The following is a 16914-nucleotide window of genomic DNA, read 5'->3' on the forward strand; positions in this document are numbered from 1 at the left end:
GTGACGGAGGCAAGAGTAGCGTAGTGAAGGGAATGTGTGACGGTGACGAGGAGAGGAAATGTTTGACTGATATGGAGAGGGGTTCTGTTGAGGGAGGGTGTTATGCACACGGCGAGGAAGTTTCTGTTTTGCCGTGCCGGGTCTGACGCTGTGTCGGTGTGACGAGGGGGGCGTGTTCGTGTCACGAAGTGGGTTTGCTCGGTGACATCAAAAGACTACGAGGGGTATTTCAGTGCCCGTTTGAAGACGATGTCGATGTGTGTCTTATTCATAGGCTATGCCTCCTGTGAACTGGTCGTTCCCTCTGTTTGTCGATACATCATCAAATTCTTTGTTCTACCCAACCCCCTTCTCTTCCCACCCGATCTGATCAAATCAGTCTCCGCTCTTTCTACAAAGCAGAAAACGTAAATCACACAACATAACAGACCCTTCGGTCCAAAGGTTGTGATATACCAGTTAAACAGATTTCCTTCTGCCCACACAATATCCATCTCACTCCATTCTCTGCACACCCACATGCTGGTTAAAGAGGGAATTAGAACGTCTATGAATCTCCCTCCACCACCAGCGCTGGTAGCACGTTCCAATAACCAAGCAATCTCTGTGAAAAATAAACTTGCCAAACTAATCTCCATTGAACGTACCCCCTCTCATCTTAATCAGTGCCCTTCGGTATGAGACAGCTCATAGAAACATAGAAACATAGAAAATAGGTGCAGGAGTAGGTCATTCGGCCCTTCGAGCCTGCACCGCCATTTATTATGATCATGGCTGATCATCCAAATCAGAACACCGCCCCAGCCTTCTCTCCGTACCCCCTGATCCCCGTAGCCACAAGGACCATATCTAACTCCCTCTTAAATATAGCCAATGAACTGGCCTCAACTGCTTCCTGTGGCAGAGAATTCCACAGATTCACTACTCTCTGAGTAAAGAAGTTTTTCCTAATCTCGGTCCTAAAAGGCTTCCCCTTTATCCTCAAACTGTGACCCCTTGTTCTGGGCTTCCCCAACATCGGGAACAATCTTCCTGCATCTAGCCTGTCCAATCCCTTTAGGATTTTATACGTTTCAATCAGATCCCTCCTCAATCTTCTAAATTCCAACGAGTACAAGCCCAGTTCATCCAGTCTTTCTTCATATGAAAGTCCTGCCATCCCAGGAATCAATCTGGTGAACCTTCTTTGTACTCCCTCTATGGCAAGGATGTCTTTCCTCAGATTAGGGGACCAAAACTGCACACAATACTCTAGGTGTGGTCTCACCAAGGCCTTGTACAACTGCAGTAGTACCTCCCTGTTCCTGTACTCAAATCCTCTCGCTATAAATGCCAGCATACCATTCGCCTTTTTCACTGCCTGCTGTACCTGCATGCCCACTTTCAATGACTGGTGTATAATGACACCCAGGTCTCGTTGCACCTCCCCTTTTCCTAATCGGCCACCATTCAGATAATAATCTGTTTTCCTATTTTTGCTACCAAAGTGGATAACTTCACATTTATCCACATTAAATTGCATCTGCCATGAATTTGCCCACTCACCCAACCTACCCAAGTCACTCTGCATCCTCTTAGCATCCTCCTCACAGCTAACACTGCCACCCAGCTTCGTGTCATCCGCAAACTTGGAGATGCTGCATTTAATTCCCTCATCCAAGTCATTAATATATATTGTAAACAACTGGGGTCCCAACACTGAGCCTTGCGGTACCCCACTAGTCACTGCCTGCTATTCTGAAAAGGTCCCGTTTATTCCCACTCTTTGCTTCCTGTCTGCTAACCAATTCTCCATCCACATCAATACCTTACCCCCAATACCATGTGCTTTAAGTTTGCACACTAATCTCCTGTGTGGGACCTTGTCAAAAGCCTTTTGAAAATCCAAATATACCACATCCACTGGTTCTCCCCTATCCACTCTACTAGTTACATCCTCAAAAAATTCAATTCGATTCGTCAGACATGATTTTCCCTTCACAAATCCATGCTGACTTTGTCCGATGATTTCACCGCTTTCCAAATGTGCTGTTATCACATCTTTGATAACTGACTCCAGCAGTTTCCCCACCACCGACGTTGGGCCACCCGGGGGGTAAATGTTACACGCTATCTCGTCTGTTTGCGTCTCCTATTGATATAAACCTGAAGTCGAAACTGAACCCGAGGTCAGACCTATCCATTTCCCGAATTACCTTGTATCCAATGTAGCCCAATGTCCGAGTTCATAACTTTCTTAATCCTTAGTTCCAACTTCAAAGTTTCACCTGGACGAGTTCTCCAGGCTGTAATAACGGAGCACCGCCGTCCTATTGTTAACGACTTGTATAGCAGCTCCTCACCCTGAACTATTTCCGAATTAGCATGACAACAAAACAAAAAGTGGTAAACTGGAATATAGAGCTAACAGACCTGCCCCTCTTGCAACCAACTCTCACAAACGGCTAAAATATCACGCCTCTGGTCGTTGGCACCTGCACTGAGGTCATCTGCCTTTCGTACAACACTTCCTGCATTGAAATGTACGCTGCTCAGAACATGAGTCCCAGCAGGCTCAACCCTTTGCTTTCTGACTTTGTCTGAGGTCTTAACAATATCTGCCCCAACAACCACTCTGCTGTCTGCTAAGGCGGTCTGGTTTTCATCCCCCTGAAGCTCTAGTTTAAACCCCTCCACTCCCACTTTCAAATAACAAACTTTCCCGCTGGGATATTAGTTCCACTCCCGTTCCGGTGTAAACAGAGAGAGCTGCTCGCTGGCAGAGGAAATGAAGGAGCTGCACGACGTGGGGGCGGAGTGGCGCGGCCTGCAGTCTGTGCTGCCCCCTAGTGTTCACACGGCAGAAGTCAAGCTCTGTTGTAGATTACGTTGGGATTCCAAGAGCCCAGGGACTCAAGTAGGTTGGAGGTGCTGTGGATAGTGTGAAGGGCTGTCAGCGATTACAGCGGGACATTGATGGGATGCAAAACTGGGCTGAGAAGTGGCAGCTGGAGTTCAACGCAGAAAAACATGAAGTGGTTCAATATGATGTCAGAATACAGTATTAATGGTAAGACTCTTGGCCGTGTGGAGGAACAGAGGGATCTTGGGGTCCGACTCCATAGGGCGCTCAAAGCAGCAGCGCAGGTTGACTCTGTGGTTAAAACGGGATACGGTTCATCAATCGTGGAATTGAATTTAGGAGTCGAGAGGTAATGTTGCAGCTCTATCGGACCATGGTCAGACCCCACTTGGAGTACTGTGCTCAGTTCTGGTCACCTCAGTACAGGGAGGATGTGGAAACCATACAGACGGTGCAGAGGAGATTTACAAGGATGTTGCCTGGATTGGGGAACATGCCTTATGAGAATACGGTGAGTGAACTCGGCCTTTTCTCCTTGGAGTGACGGAGGATGAGAGGTGACCTGATAGAGGTGTATAAGATGATAAGAGGCATTGATCGTGTGGATAGTCAGAGGCTTTTTCCCCAGGGCTGAAACGGTTGCCACAAGAGGGCACAGGGTTAAGGTTTTGGGGTGTATGTACAGAGGAGTGTCAGGGGTATTCTTTCTAACTCAGTGTGTGATGAGTGAATGTAAAGAGCTGCCGGTAACGGTGGTGGAGGCGGATACGAAGGGGCCTTTTAGAGACATTGGATGGGTATATGGACCTTAAAAGTAGAGGATTATAGGCAAGCCTAGTTATATCTCAGGTAGTGACATGTTTGGCACAAATATGTTGTCCGAAAGGCCTGTATTGTGCTGTAGGTGTTCTGTGTTTTTCTTGTTTCTATGTTTCTAAATCTATGTGCGTGCGTGTGTGTGTGTGTGTGTGTGTGTGTGTGTGTGTGTGTGTGTGTGTTTGTGTGTGTGTGTGTATGTGTGTGTGTGTATGTGCATGAGTGTGTGTGTGTTTGTGTGTGTATGTGTGTGTGCGTGTGTGTGTCTGTGTGTGTGTGTGTGTGCGTGTGTGTGTCTGTGTGTGTGTGTGTTTGTGTGTGTATGTGTGTGTGCGTGTGTGTGTCTGTATGTGTGTGTCTGTGTGTGTGTGTATGTGTGTGTGTGTGTGTGTATGTGTGTGTATGTGTGTGTGCGTGTGTGTGTATGTGTGTGTATGTGTGTGTGCGTGTGTGTGTCTGTGTGTGTGTGTGTGTGTGTGTGTGTGTGTGTGTGTGTGTGAGTGTGTGCGAACCTCCCTCCACACCGTCCTAACACACACTCCCGGGTTGAGAAACAGAGTGAAAACGGGGTGTGTAGAAAAATGAAGGCGGTGACGGAAACCAGGGTGGGGAGTAAGGGTACGTCGTGAATAACTGCGGTGATGTTGGCCGTCAGGGAAGGAGGGGTTAACGACGAAGTGGGTCGTACGGGAGGACGGTGCTGACGGAGGAAGCGAAGGGTGCAGGGACTGCTGGTAACAATGTGCAGGGACTGCTGGTAATAACAAAGACTGGCGGGGTTTAGAAGATCGAGCAGATCAGGGAGACCGACAACGGTGAAGAGAAGGGATAGGTTGACTAGACCAGTGAGTGGTGCCAAAGAGCGAAGGATTGAAAGAGACCGGGAAGGGGGTGAGTAGGGGAAGAAGGAGTGATTGACATGGGTATTGGTGCAGAGGAGGTTGGGAGTCACGGAGACGGGGTGTATTTTAGAGGCGGGATAGGGTGAGAAAATGGTCAAGGTGTCGGAGAGGTAGGAGGTGACGGAGACAGAGAGGGCTACGGGTGAGTAAGTACTCTAGCTGGGAAGTCACCTTGCAGTTGAACAATACGTTGGAGAGGGGCACATTGTTTGGCTCTGCTCGCCCCCTTCTCTTCTGTGACCTTTGTCTCGACGGCCCATGTAGGAATCATCTTTCAGGTGGGTGAAATCTCGCAGGGCATCGGGTTCCGAAGGAGTACCTGTAAGAACTCTGAAAACCTTTGCAGACCAACAGGCTGGATTCTCCGAGGGGTGAGGAAGGCACACACAAGGTTAGCATTCATTTCCAGAGCAAAGATTTTATATTAGGGCTCTGGTGTGGACTCACTTGGAGTGTGCGTAGCTGTCACCTACCCTTTAAGAATCGGACTGCCAATGTTTTCCTGTCACATTCCTTCCTGGAATGTCTGTAATTAAAGGGCTTGTGCTGAGCACTCAGTGCTCAACCGTAGTACTGTGGTTTGTGGTTTACAGTTTGTATCTCGTTACTACCGTCTAGTTTATTTTGAGTCTCAGTTTGAGTTAATTCCGACCTTACTCTGCACTTGTGTTGACCATCATCCAGAGCTCCCTCGTTACAGAAGGTGTTGCCACGTCAGGAGTTTGTGACGATTTGGTCTCTCATTGAACAGGAGCAAATTTCTGCGGATGTCCGCTGGAGGGCGCTCTGACCATCGCATCACCGCCTGGTGTGGAGTCGGAAACGACCGGGGTGGCCAGAGGCTGCAGAGGGATGTAGTCTCAGCCAGCCCCGGCACGAACACCACCGCTCCCACTGCCGATGCCATCCTCAAGAAGGCGGCATCCATCACTGAGGATCCTCACCCCCGGGAAATGGCCTGTGTTCATTACTGCCATCGGGGAAGCGTGAAAACTTAATGAGTCAGGAACACCGGAACACCTTCTTCTCCTGCTCCATTACATAAGCACAAACTCGACATTTTAGAGGTATTTATTATTATTTTGTAATTTACATTAATTTTACTTATTTGCGCCGTACTGATGCTGCAGAAGAGCAAATCTTAGGTGGTACAAGTCGCAGACAATAAATCAGATCGTGAATCTGGGACAAAACATGCGATACAGGTGGACAGGAGATTTAGAACACTGGCCTTCATCCGTCAGGACACTGAGTACTGGAGTGGCGGGGGGTGGGCGGGGTTCACGCTGCAGATGTATGAGACGTCCGTGAACCCGCACATGGAGTAGGGTGTTCGGTTTTGGGTGCCCTGCTGCAGGAAAGATGCCATTCAGCTGGAAACAATGCAGGTGGAGATTGCCGAGGATGTTGCCAGGACTCGAGGAACTGAGTTATGGACAGATGAGGTAAGTCAGGACCTCATTCCTTGGAATGTAGGGGTGACCTTACAGAGATGTATGTAACCACGAGGGGCACAGATAGGGTGAGTATGCACAGTCGTTCTGTCCAGGGTCGGGTAATCGAGAATCAGAGGTCACAGGATTGAGATGTGAGTGGGAGAGAGAGAGGGAGAGCGAGCTGGGCTAGATAGGTTGAGAGAGGGACGTCGGAGGACCAAAGAAAAGAGAGGGCCAGATTGAGAGGGAGGGTGCGATAGAGGAAGTGGGAAGTTAAGTAGGGGCGAAGGGCAGTTATGAAGGGGGAGTGAGAGTGGGAGTGAGAGACCGGGATGAAAGAGGGGTTGTCAATTGATTCAAATCGCCCCCAGTGGCTGTCGACAGAGATCCTGGATTTCTTCAGAAATATCCGAGAACAAGGATGCAGCCGAAATGGCAGATGAATCGCAGATGAAATGGTGTTTTTCACGACTGCAAAAGGAATGCTGACTGGACGATTTACATTCAATATATTCGATGTTTCCGGAGTATGTCTTGTACAGGACATTAAAGGTCGCTTTCCTATCAAAGAAGGTTTAAACAGACTCACTAGAAGCAAAGTAGACCCAGTAGACAACCCCAAGAGTTTTCTCGAAATATTCCAACCACTCCATTCTCTCTGCACTGTCCCGTGTCAGTCTCCAGACTAATTACACTGCACCGCGATCTCCCCGCAACCCCCTGTCAGTCTCCAAACTATTCTCATTGAGCCTCCCTCTTCTCACCTGTATCAGTCTCCAAACAAATCCCAGTGACCCACTCTCTCCCCACAGACCCTGTGCCAGTCTCCATACTAATCCCACTGATACTCTTCCTTCCGTCTCCAATCTAATCCTACCGACCCACTCGCTCCCCAGAGATCTACGTCAGTCTCCAACATAATGTCGCTGACACACTCCAACAAAGCGGTGCCCTGTCAGAGCAAACCTCACCCATTCTCATTTTCCACTCCAGTAATTTCCGTATGGACAGCGGACAACAATGAAACAAAATTCTGTTGAATTAAAATTAGTGTATTATTGCCTAGCAGGAGCTTCATTCTCAATCAAACCACGGGAGTCTGTGATGGGACGGTGTGGAGGGAGATTCACTCAGTCTCTCATCCCTGAAGTGTGTGATTGGACGGTGCGGAAGGAGGTTTTCTCTATGTCTAGCCCCGGGAGTGTGTGCTGGACAGGGGTGGATGTAGCTCTATTCAGAGTATGAGGCCTGGCGAGAGTGAAGGGACTGTGCGGTGGGAGCCTCACTCGGTGCCTGACCCCGGGAGTATGTGATGGAACGGTGATTAAGAAACTTCTCTCTGTGTCTGATCCCGGCAGTGTGTGATGGGACGGTGTGGAGGGAGATTCACTCTGTGTGTCTGACCCCGGGAGTGTGTGATGGGACGGTGCGGAGGGAGATTCACTCTGTGTCTGACCCCGGCAGTGTGTGATGGGACGGTGTGGAGGGAGATTCACTCTGTGTCTGACCCCGGCAGTGTGTGATGGGACGGTGTGGAGGGAGTTTCACTCTGTGTCTGACCCCGGGAGTGTGTGTTGTGACATTGCGGAGGGAGATTCACTCTGTGTCTGACCCCGGCAGTGTGTGATGGGACGGTGTGGAGGAGGCTTCACTCTGTGTCGAACCCCGGGAGTGTGTGATGGGTCGGCGCAGAGTGACCCATCAATATTTGTCTCATCCTGGTAGACGTGGGAGACATGTGGATATCTCTCGTCGTGGTGTGACACATATCGCTTCATGCTTTGAACTCATTTCGAGGAGACTTGAATTAAAGTTTAAACATTGTTGCGTCGTTCCAGCGTAAGATGTTTCTAACGTGGACAGGAAATAAAACCGGTCTTTCTATCTGACCCAATCCTTCGAACACGTTTGTAGTGGAAATCAGGAATAAGGAACTGTAAATCTCCCTCTCCGTACCAACTCACCCGCATGTGTTTAGACGGAGAGTGTAGACCGTCCACTGTCCCACGCTGTGCCATCACACACTCTCGTGATCAGAGGCAGAGTAAGGCTCACTCAGCAACCACTCAACACACTCTGTGAAATCAGACACACCGTGAGCTCCCTCCACACCAATCACAAATTCACGAGTTGAGGCTCAGGGTGAAGGTCCGTCCACACCATCCCAAAACAGTTTTCCTTGGTCAGACACAGACTGAGTTTCCTCCACACCAATCTAAACGCCGGTGGTGAGATCCACGGTGAATCTCCCACCACACCATCACTGCACATCCTCCAGGGTCAGAAAAAGATTGAAGCTCTCTCCACACCGTCTGAACACAGACTCCTCGTGTCAGACAGAGAGTGAGGCTCCCCCACTCACAGTCCCATCACTTATTGCCAGGATTAGAGACAGTGAAGACCCTTCCACTGCATCGCAACCCCCCCCCCCCGGGTTCAGTGGCACGTGTAGCAACACGTGGAGATCCTGCCCTTTAATCTAATTCCCTGTATCCCTCGTCACGTATCCTCCCCATGCTATTCGTAGCCAAATCGAACACGACCACACTTGCTCCCCAGTGGGTCTTGGACCATCTGTACAATTGCAATACCGACATCAGGCTGTGGTTTATTGACAACAGCTCAGAGTTCAGCACAATCATTTCCTCAGTTCTTATCCACAAGCTCCAAATCCCGGGCAGTGCATCTCCCTCTGCAGCAGATGTTTTGCTTCCTCATCGGGAAACCACAGTCAGTGCAGCTCGGTCATAACATTTCCCATCTACAGACAGTGCTGAAGTAGCAGAGATAAATGGGCAAACTAGTGGCTGATGTAACACCGTGTCTAGAGGTGCGTGACCTCGCATTTTGACAGAAGAAAATAAAGTGTAGACTTCTTTCTAAATGCAGAAAAAAAAACATCGAAATTCTACGGTGCAAAGGGATTTATGGAATTGCAGGATTCCCTCAAAAGTAAGTTACAAGTGGTCAGACGCAGAGTGAAGCTCCCTCCACACCGTCTCATAACACACTCCTGGAGTCTGGCGAGAGGGAATTTTTCAAACACCTACATCATTACACACTCCCGGTGTGAGACACAGATTAAAGCTCCCGTTTACTCCGTCACATCACTCACTCCCGGGGTCCGACACAGTAAAACTCCTTCCACACCGTCCCATCACACTCTCCCGGGGAATGACACAGAATGAAGCACCCTCCATACTGTCCCATCACACACTTCTAGCGTCTACCACCACACCATCCCATCACTCCACTCCATGTATCGACACAGAGTGAAGCCCCATCCAAACTGTGCCATCACAAACACACGGGGGTCAGAAAAAAATGTGAATCTCTCTGTGCACCAAACCATCACACGCTTCCTGAGTCAGGTGCAAAATGAAGTTCCATGCACACTGTCCCATCGCGCAGTCTCGTTGTCAGATGCAGATTGAAGCTGCTGCCCCCCAACACCACCCCTTCCCTCCACCACCGCTGCAGCATCCATGTGCACTCTACAGGGGGCCAGATACAGTGCGACTAGTCATAGTCAGACTTTATTAATCCCAGGGGAAATTGGTTTTCGTTACAGTTGCTCCATAAATAATAAATAATAATAGAACCATAAACAGTTAAATAGTAATATGTAAATTATGCCAGTAAATTTTAAAATAAGTCCAGGACCGGACTATTGGCTCAGGATGTCTGAACCCCCAAGGGAGGAGTTGTAAAGTTTGATGGACACAGGCAGGAATGACTTCCTATGACGCTCTGTGTTGCATCTCGGAGGAATGAGTCTCTGAATGTACTCCTGTGCCCAACCAGTACATTATTTAGTGGATGGGAGACATTGTCCAAGATGGCATGCAACTTAGACAGCATCCTCCTTTCAGACTCCACCGTCAGAGAGTCCAGTTCCATCCCCACAACATCACTGGCCTCCTCATTGTCACGTCAAACCCCTCCTCATTGTCACGTCAAACCCCTCCTCATTGTCACGTCAAACCCCTCCTCATTGTCACGTCAAATCCCTCCTCATTGTCACGCCAAACCCCTCCTCATTGTCATGTCAAACCCCTTGTCATTGTCACGTCAAACCCCTCCTAATTGTCACGTGAAACAGACTCAGTGTCTGATAGAGAGCAAAGCTGGTTCCACAGGGTCCTATCACAAACACCCGATGGAAATGCAGAGACAAACTCCCTCTGCACCATCTCATCACACAGTCAGGATCCTCAGAGTGAAGCGAGCTTTCTCGCGAGGAATAGCACATTCCCAATTTCAGTCACTAGGTGTCGCTGCCCCACGACGCACACATTCCCAGAACAGGACGCAGAGTGAAGCCTGATTCCACAGCGTCACTACACACGCTCCCAGTGTTAGGTAGAGTGAAACTCCCTCTACACTGTCCCATCACGTATTACCGGCGTAGACACAGAATGAGGTTCCCGCCCACCGTCCCATCACACACTCCCGGGATCAAACACAGAGTGAAACTCACTCCACTCCGTCCTATCACGCACCTCTGGGGTCTTCACAGGGTGCTGCTCCCTCTGCACCATCTCATCATATAATTCCACTCTCAGAAATAAAGTGAATCTCCATCAGCACCGAACCATCACGTAGATCCTGCATCAGATACGGTTTGAATCTCCCTTCACAACGTCTTATGACACACACCCAGGGTCAGACATAGAGTGAGGGTCCCTCAAACCGTCCCATCACACACTCCCGGGGTCACACAGAGTGAATCTCCCTCCACACCGTCCGATCACACACTCCCGGGGTCAGACACATAGTGAATCTCCCTCAACACCATCCCATCACACACTCCCTGGGTCAGACACATGGTGAAGCTCCCTCCACACTGTCCCATCACACACTCCCGGGATCAGAAACAGAGTGAAGCTCCCTCCGCTCCGTCCCATCACACACTCCCGGGATCAGACACAGAGTGGAGCTCCCTCCACACTGTCCCATCACGCACTCCCGGGGTCAGACACAGAGTGAATCTCCCTCCACACCGTCCCATTGCACGCACCCGAAGTTAGACACGGAAGGATGCTCCCATCGCATCAAACCATGAAAATATCCCGGAGTCAAGGACAGAGCGATGCTCCCTCTACACCGTCCCATCACACATTCTCGGTGCCCGGCTCATATTGAAGCCTTCCCAGCACTCACAGCACACCCCAACCATCGCCGCCCAATGCAAGCGCATACTCCCGGGCAGGTATACTGCGAATACCCCTCTTTAATGTCACGTCTAGGGCATTTCCATTCCGGTGTGAAAGACACACGCTATCTGGTCTATTTGCGTCACGTATTGTTCTAAAACTCAATACGGATCTAAACCTCAAGTCATGTCTGTCCCTTTCCATAATAACCTTGTATCTAATGGCATTACCATCACTAGATGGAAAGTGGCCATCTGCACACATTTCTGTCCCGTGCCTTGTTCCATTCCGCAGGAGCATATCAAGTACTTCACTCTCTCGTTGGGACTTTATACCTACTGATTAAGGAAACTGTCTTGAAAACATTTGACAAACTGTTGCACTGGTCCTTTCACAGTGTGAGGCTCACAGTCAATACCAACAAAGTTTAAATCACCCAATATCACAACCTGATGGTTCATTCAACAGATTCCGAACTCTCTGCAGATTTGTTCCTCTGAATCGCTGGGAATCTGAGGTGGTAGTTAATGTAGCCCCATGAGTGAGTTCATACTTTTCTTAATCCTCAGCTCCACACATCCTAGTGCGCATGCGCCGGTCCTGCATGCAGCTTGGTCCAGCCGTTCCGATCTATTCTTACTTTCTTCTTCTTACTTTTTAATTTACGTTATTTTATATTTTTTCTCACGGTAACACGTCGAAGTTGCACCCTCTCTAACATGCTGGTAGAGAGAGTTTTATTTGGGTTTTCTTTGGCGCTGGAAATGGTTGCGGTTTGCATCCCGACACGCGGGACAGAAGCAAGGTCGCATTGTGTATTCCACGGACCAGCAAATGCCGGCCAGTTTAGCGAGCAGAGCGGCGGACACCCCTGCTGAAATCCGGAGGGAAACACGCAGAAGATGCAGAGGGGGATCGCAAAGCCGAGGACAGAGGATCGGGTCGAGACAACGGAGACTTTTGGAGAAGAGGAGTTCGGTGGGCATTACCGTTCCGGCTGACCGAGAGTGCACTGAGAGTGGTAAGGGTTAAGGAGCTGGGTGCTTACTGTTCTGGCTAACAACGGATAGTGTCATCCGGGGTATATTACGATCGAGGAACGTGTTTGCAAACTGGATATTGAACTTTTTACTGTTGGACTTCGGCCACATTCCACCGTCATACAGCGCTGGCGGCACGGGAGGCCGTTCCTGCCTATTGCCATGGAACGTGCAGCTCCTCCCATGGAGGGTCAGACACCCTGAGTCACCAGACTGGTCCTGGACTGATTTTCCATCTGTCATAGTTTGCATTTTGTTGTTTTATTGTTGGGGATTTTGTATTGCTATATTTACACTCTGTTCTTGGTTGGTGCGGCTGTGACGAAACCAAATTTCCCTTAGGATTTATGAAGTATATCTATCTATCTATCTAAAGCCTCACCTAGACGAGTTCTTCAGTGTACCCTAACTGAGCACCGCTGTGATGGTTTCCCTGACTAGTAAAGCAGCTCCTCAGCCTAAGTGAAATATGCCTTAGCTCGACTATAAACAGCGGTAAACAGGAAGGTTGAGCTAACAGACCTGCCCCTCCTTCACCCAAGTCTTACGAATGGCTAAAATATCATGCTTCAAGGCGTTGAACCCTGCCCTGAGATCACCTGCTTTTCGTACAATACTTTCTGTATTGAGACGTACGCAGATCAGATTATGAATCCCGGCAGGCTCAACCTTTTGCTTCCTGACATTGTCTGAGGTCTGAACAACATCTGTCCCGACAATGACTCCACAATCTGTTAAGGCATTCTGATTCTTTTCCCCCCGCAACTCTAGTTTAAACACCACACCGACCCCTTTTTATGACAAACCTTCCCACTGGGATATTAGTTCCACTGCAGTTCAGGCATAAACTGAGAGAGAGGTGCACAACCAGGAGGAAATCTGCAGATGCTGGAATTTGATGGAGGTGCACAACGTGCGGCGGTGCTGCGCGGCTTCGAGGCTGGAGTCTATACTGCCCCCTAGTGTTCGCTCAGTAGAAGACAGGCTCTGTTGTAGATAGCCGATTTTGGTGACATGCAAACTGCCCAAGTCCTCAAGCTGTTTATATATATGCCCGCGACCGCGTGTATGTGTGTGTGTGTGTGTGTGTGTGTCTGTGTGTCTGTGTGTGTGTGTGTGTGTGTGTGTGTGTGTGTGTGTGTGTGTGTATACACAAGTGTATATGTGTGTGCGTGCGTGTGAACACGCGCGCATGTGTAAATATTGCGTGAATGTGGTTAACTGATATACTACATGTGATTGCTATCTTTCTCTCTTATACACATTTTGAGTGCACTGTGCCGTGTGTGATTGTTGGCGTTGTGTTTATCAGCTTCGTCCTGGCTGTATTCATGGGTATTCACGTATGGTGGAATTACAATTAAACTTACATTAAATTGAATTGAAAGGAAATGCAACCGTCTCTCTGTAGAGGTCGCACATTCCTTGGAAGACAGCCCAATGCTCCACATACCTGAAGCATTCGTTCCGATCCCAACTCCTTGGCCACGTGTTAACCTGGATGTTCTTTGTATTTCCGGCCACACCTGCAGATACATAACTTTGCAAATTCGCCTCCCTTTCCTATCGATGCCACTGGTTCCCATAACGACACAGAGTGAATCTCCCTCAACACTGCACAATCACACACTCACAGGGTTAGAAACTGAGGGAATCTCCCTCCGCACAAACCCATCACAGACTGCGGGGTTCAGACACAGAGTGAAGCTCCCTTCACACCGTCCCTTCCGGCACACCCGGAGTGATACACAAAATGAAGCTCCCTCCACCCCGTCCCCTCACGCACTGCCTGGGTCAGGCATGGAGGGTAGTTCCCTCCACACCATCTCATCACACACTCCAATGGTCAAGACTCAAATTAAAGCTTCCTCACCCCGACCCCTGGTACGATGCTGTGCTGTGCTGTGCTCTTGTATTGAGCAGCTGTGATACTTGCCTAAGGGGGTGTTGCCAAGTACTGACCATACTGTGAGCCAAAACTTTTGCCTCGGATCCTTTTCGTTTTTTTGTGATTTAGAAGCAGTAAAAGATGAAATAAAAGTAGTAGTCTTGCTTAAAATATTAAAGAAACTGCCATCTTTAACTTGATGCCGTTTGGAAATCAAGTTATCTCTTACTCCCTTAGCTATTCACAGGAACAGAAATTTTGACCACGGGTTCCCAAACTTTTGTACGTCTCTGTATATGGACCAGGAAACGCCCCCGCTCACTCACCCACTTAAGAATCATAGGAAAGGAATGGTGTGCTGAGGGAAGAGGAAGGAAGGAGAGGAGAGTGGAGGCCACAGAAAGGGTGTTCAGCTTGCCGCCTTTGGAGCAGAACGTGTGAGACACCATTTAAATAGAACATAGAACATCGAATAATACAGCACAGTACAGGCCCTTCGACCCACAATGTTGTGCCGACCCTCAAACACTGCCTCCCATATAACCCCCCACCTTAAATTCCTCCATATACCTGTCTAGTAGTCTCTTAAACTTCACGAGTGTATCTGCCTCCACCAGTGTTCAGGCAGTGCATTCCACGTACCAACCACTCTCTGAGTAAAAAACCTTCCTCTGATATCCCCCTTGAATTCCCAACCTTTACCTTAAAGCCATGTCCTCTTGTATTGAGCAGTGGTGCCCTGGGGAAGAGGCACTGGCTATCCACTCTATCTATTCCTCTTATTAACTTGTACACATTTTCCTGCCGCCCATTTCTGTCTGGAGTCTGTTTAAACGCCAAAATCCCCGAACCTATGTCTGTGAATCAGAGACAGAGCGAGGCTCCCTCCAAACCGTCCCATCACACACATCCGGGGTAAGATACAGAATGAAGCTCCCTCAACACCTTCCCATCACACACTCCCGGAGCCAGGCACAGAGTGAAACGCCCTCCACACCGTCCCATCACACACTCCCTGGGTCAGACACAGAATGCAGCTTCCTGAACACCATCCCATCACACACTCCTGGGTCAGATAGAGAGTGAATCTCACTCAACAGCGTCGCATCACACACTCCCGGGGTCAGACACAGAGTGAATGTCCCTCCACACTATCCCATCACACACCCCCGGAGTCAGACACAGAGTGAATCTCCCTCCAAACCGTCCCATCACACACATCCGGGGTAAGATACAGAATGAAGCTCCCTCAACACCTTCCCATCACACACTCCCGGAGCCAGGCACAGAGTGAAACGCCCTCCACACCGTCCCATCACACACTCCCTGGGTCAGACACAGAATGCAGCTTCCTGAACACCATCCCATCACACACTCCTGGGTCAGATAGAGAGTGAATCTCACTCAACAGCGTCGCATCACACACTCCCGGGGTCAGACACAGAGTGAATGTCCCTCCACACTATCCCATCACACACCCCCGGAGTCAGACACAGAGTGAATCTCCCTCCACACCGTCCCTTCACACCCCCCCCCCCACCTTCTTTTGCTTCTACTATCGACTTGACTTCCCTTGTCAGCCACAGCTGTACTATTTTACTATTTGCGAACTTCTTCATTTTTGGAATACACATGTCCTGCACCTTCCTCATTTTTATTTTCCTGAGAAACGCACGTCATTGCGGCTTTGATGTCATCCCTTGCAGACGGTGGTGGATAAACAGCAGACGGTGTTTAGACCGGTTAAATACTAAGAGATAGCTTGCTGTTAAAGCTGAAGCAGCTTTGATGAGCAGACGGATCTTGCGGTCCGTGTTGGAAGCTCCCTGAATGTGGCTACGGTCACGTAACCCGCGACGGGTTAAAGAATCAGCAGAAATGGAAAACACCTCGGAGTCCAGTATTGCTATTAACTAATAGTATTTAGAAGAAACCATAGAAACCATAGAAAAAACTACAGCACAGAAACAGGCCTTTTGGCCATTCTTAGCTGTGCCGAACCATTTTCTGTCTAGTCCCACTGACTTGCACACGGACCATATCCCTCCATACACCTCCCATCCATGTATCTGTCCGATTTATTCCTAAATGTTAAAACAGAGCCCACATTTACCACCTCGTCTGGCAGCTCATTCCATACTCCCACCACTCTCTGTGTGAAGAAGCACCCCGTAATATTCCCTTTAAACTTTTCCCCCCTCACCCTTAACCCATGTCCTCTGGTTTTTTTCTCCCCTTGCCTCAGTGGAAAAAGCCTGCTTGCATTCACTCTATCTATACCCATCATAATTTTATATACCTCTATCAAATCTCCCCTCATTCTTCGACGCTCCGGGGAATAAAGTCCTAACTTATTCAACCTTTCTCTGTAACTGAGTTTCTCAAGTCCCGGCAACATCCTTGTAAACTTTCTCTGCACTTTTTTCCAACTTATTAATATCCTTCCTGTAATTTAGTGACCAAAACTGAACACAATACTACAGATTAAGCTTCATGAATGTCTTTTACAACCTCATCATAACATTCCAGCTCTTATACTCAATGCTTTGATTAATAAAGGCCAATGTACCAAAAGCTCTCTTTCCGACCCTATCTACCTGTGACGCCACTTTTAGGGAATTTTGTGTCTGTATTCCCAGATCCCTCTGTTTCACTGCACTCCTCAGTGCCTTACCATTAACCCTGTATGTTCTACCCTGGCTTGTCCTTCCAACGTGCAATACTTAAAGCAATGAAGAGACGGAGGACAAGTTTGCTCGCAGTTAGTTTTTACAATGTCTTCTGCGATGGTGATGTGCCTCTCATGTGAGATGTGGTAGTTTGCGGGGACGCCC

This window comes from Mobula birostris, chromosome 13 (assembly GCF_030028105.1).
Source record: "Mobula birostris isolate sMobBir1 chromosome 13, sMobBir1.hap1, whole genome shotgun sequence".
NCBI classification, from domain to species: Eukaryota; Metazoa; Chordata; class Chondrichthyes; order Myliobatiformes; family Myliobatidae; genus Mobula; species Mobula birostris.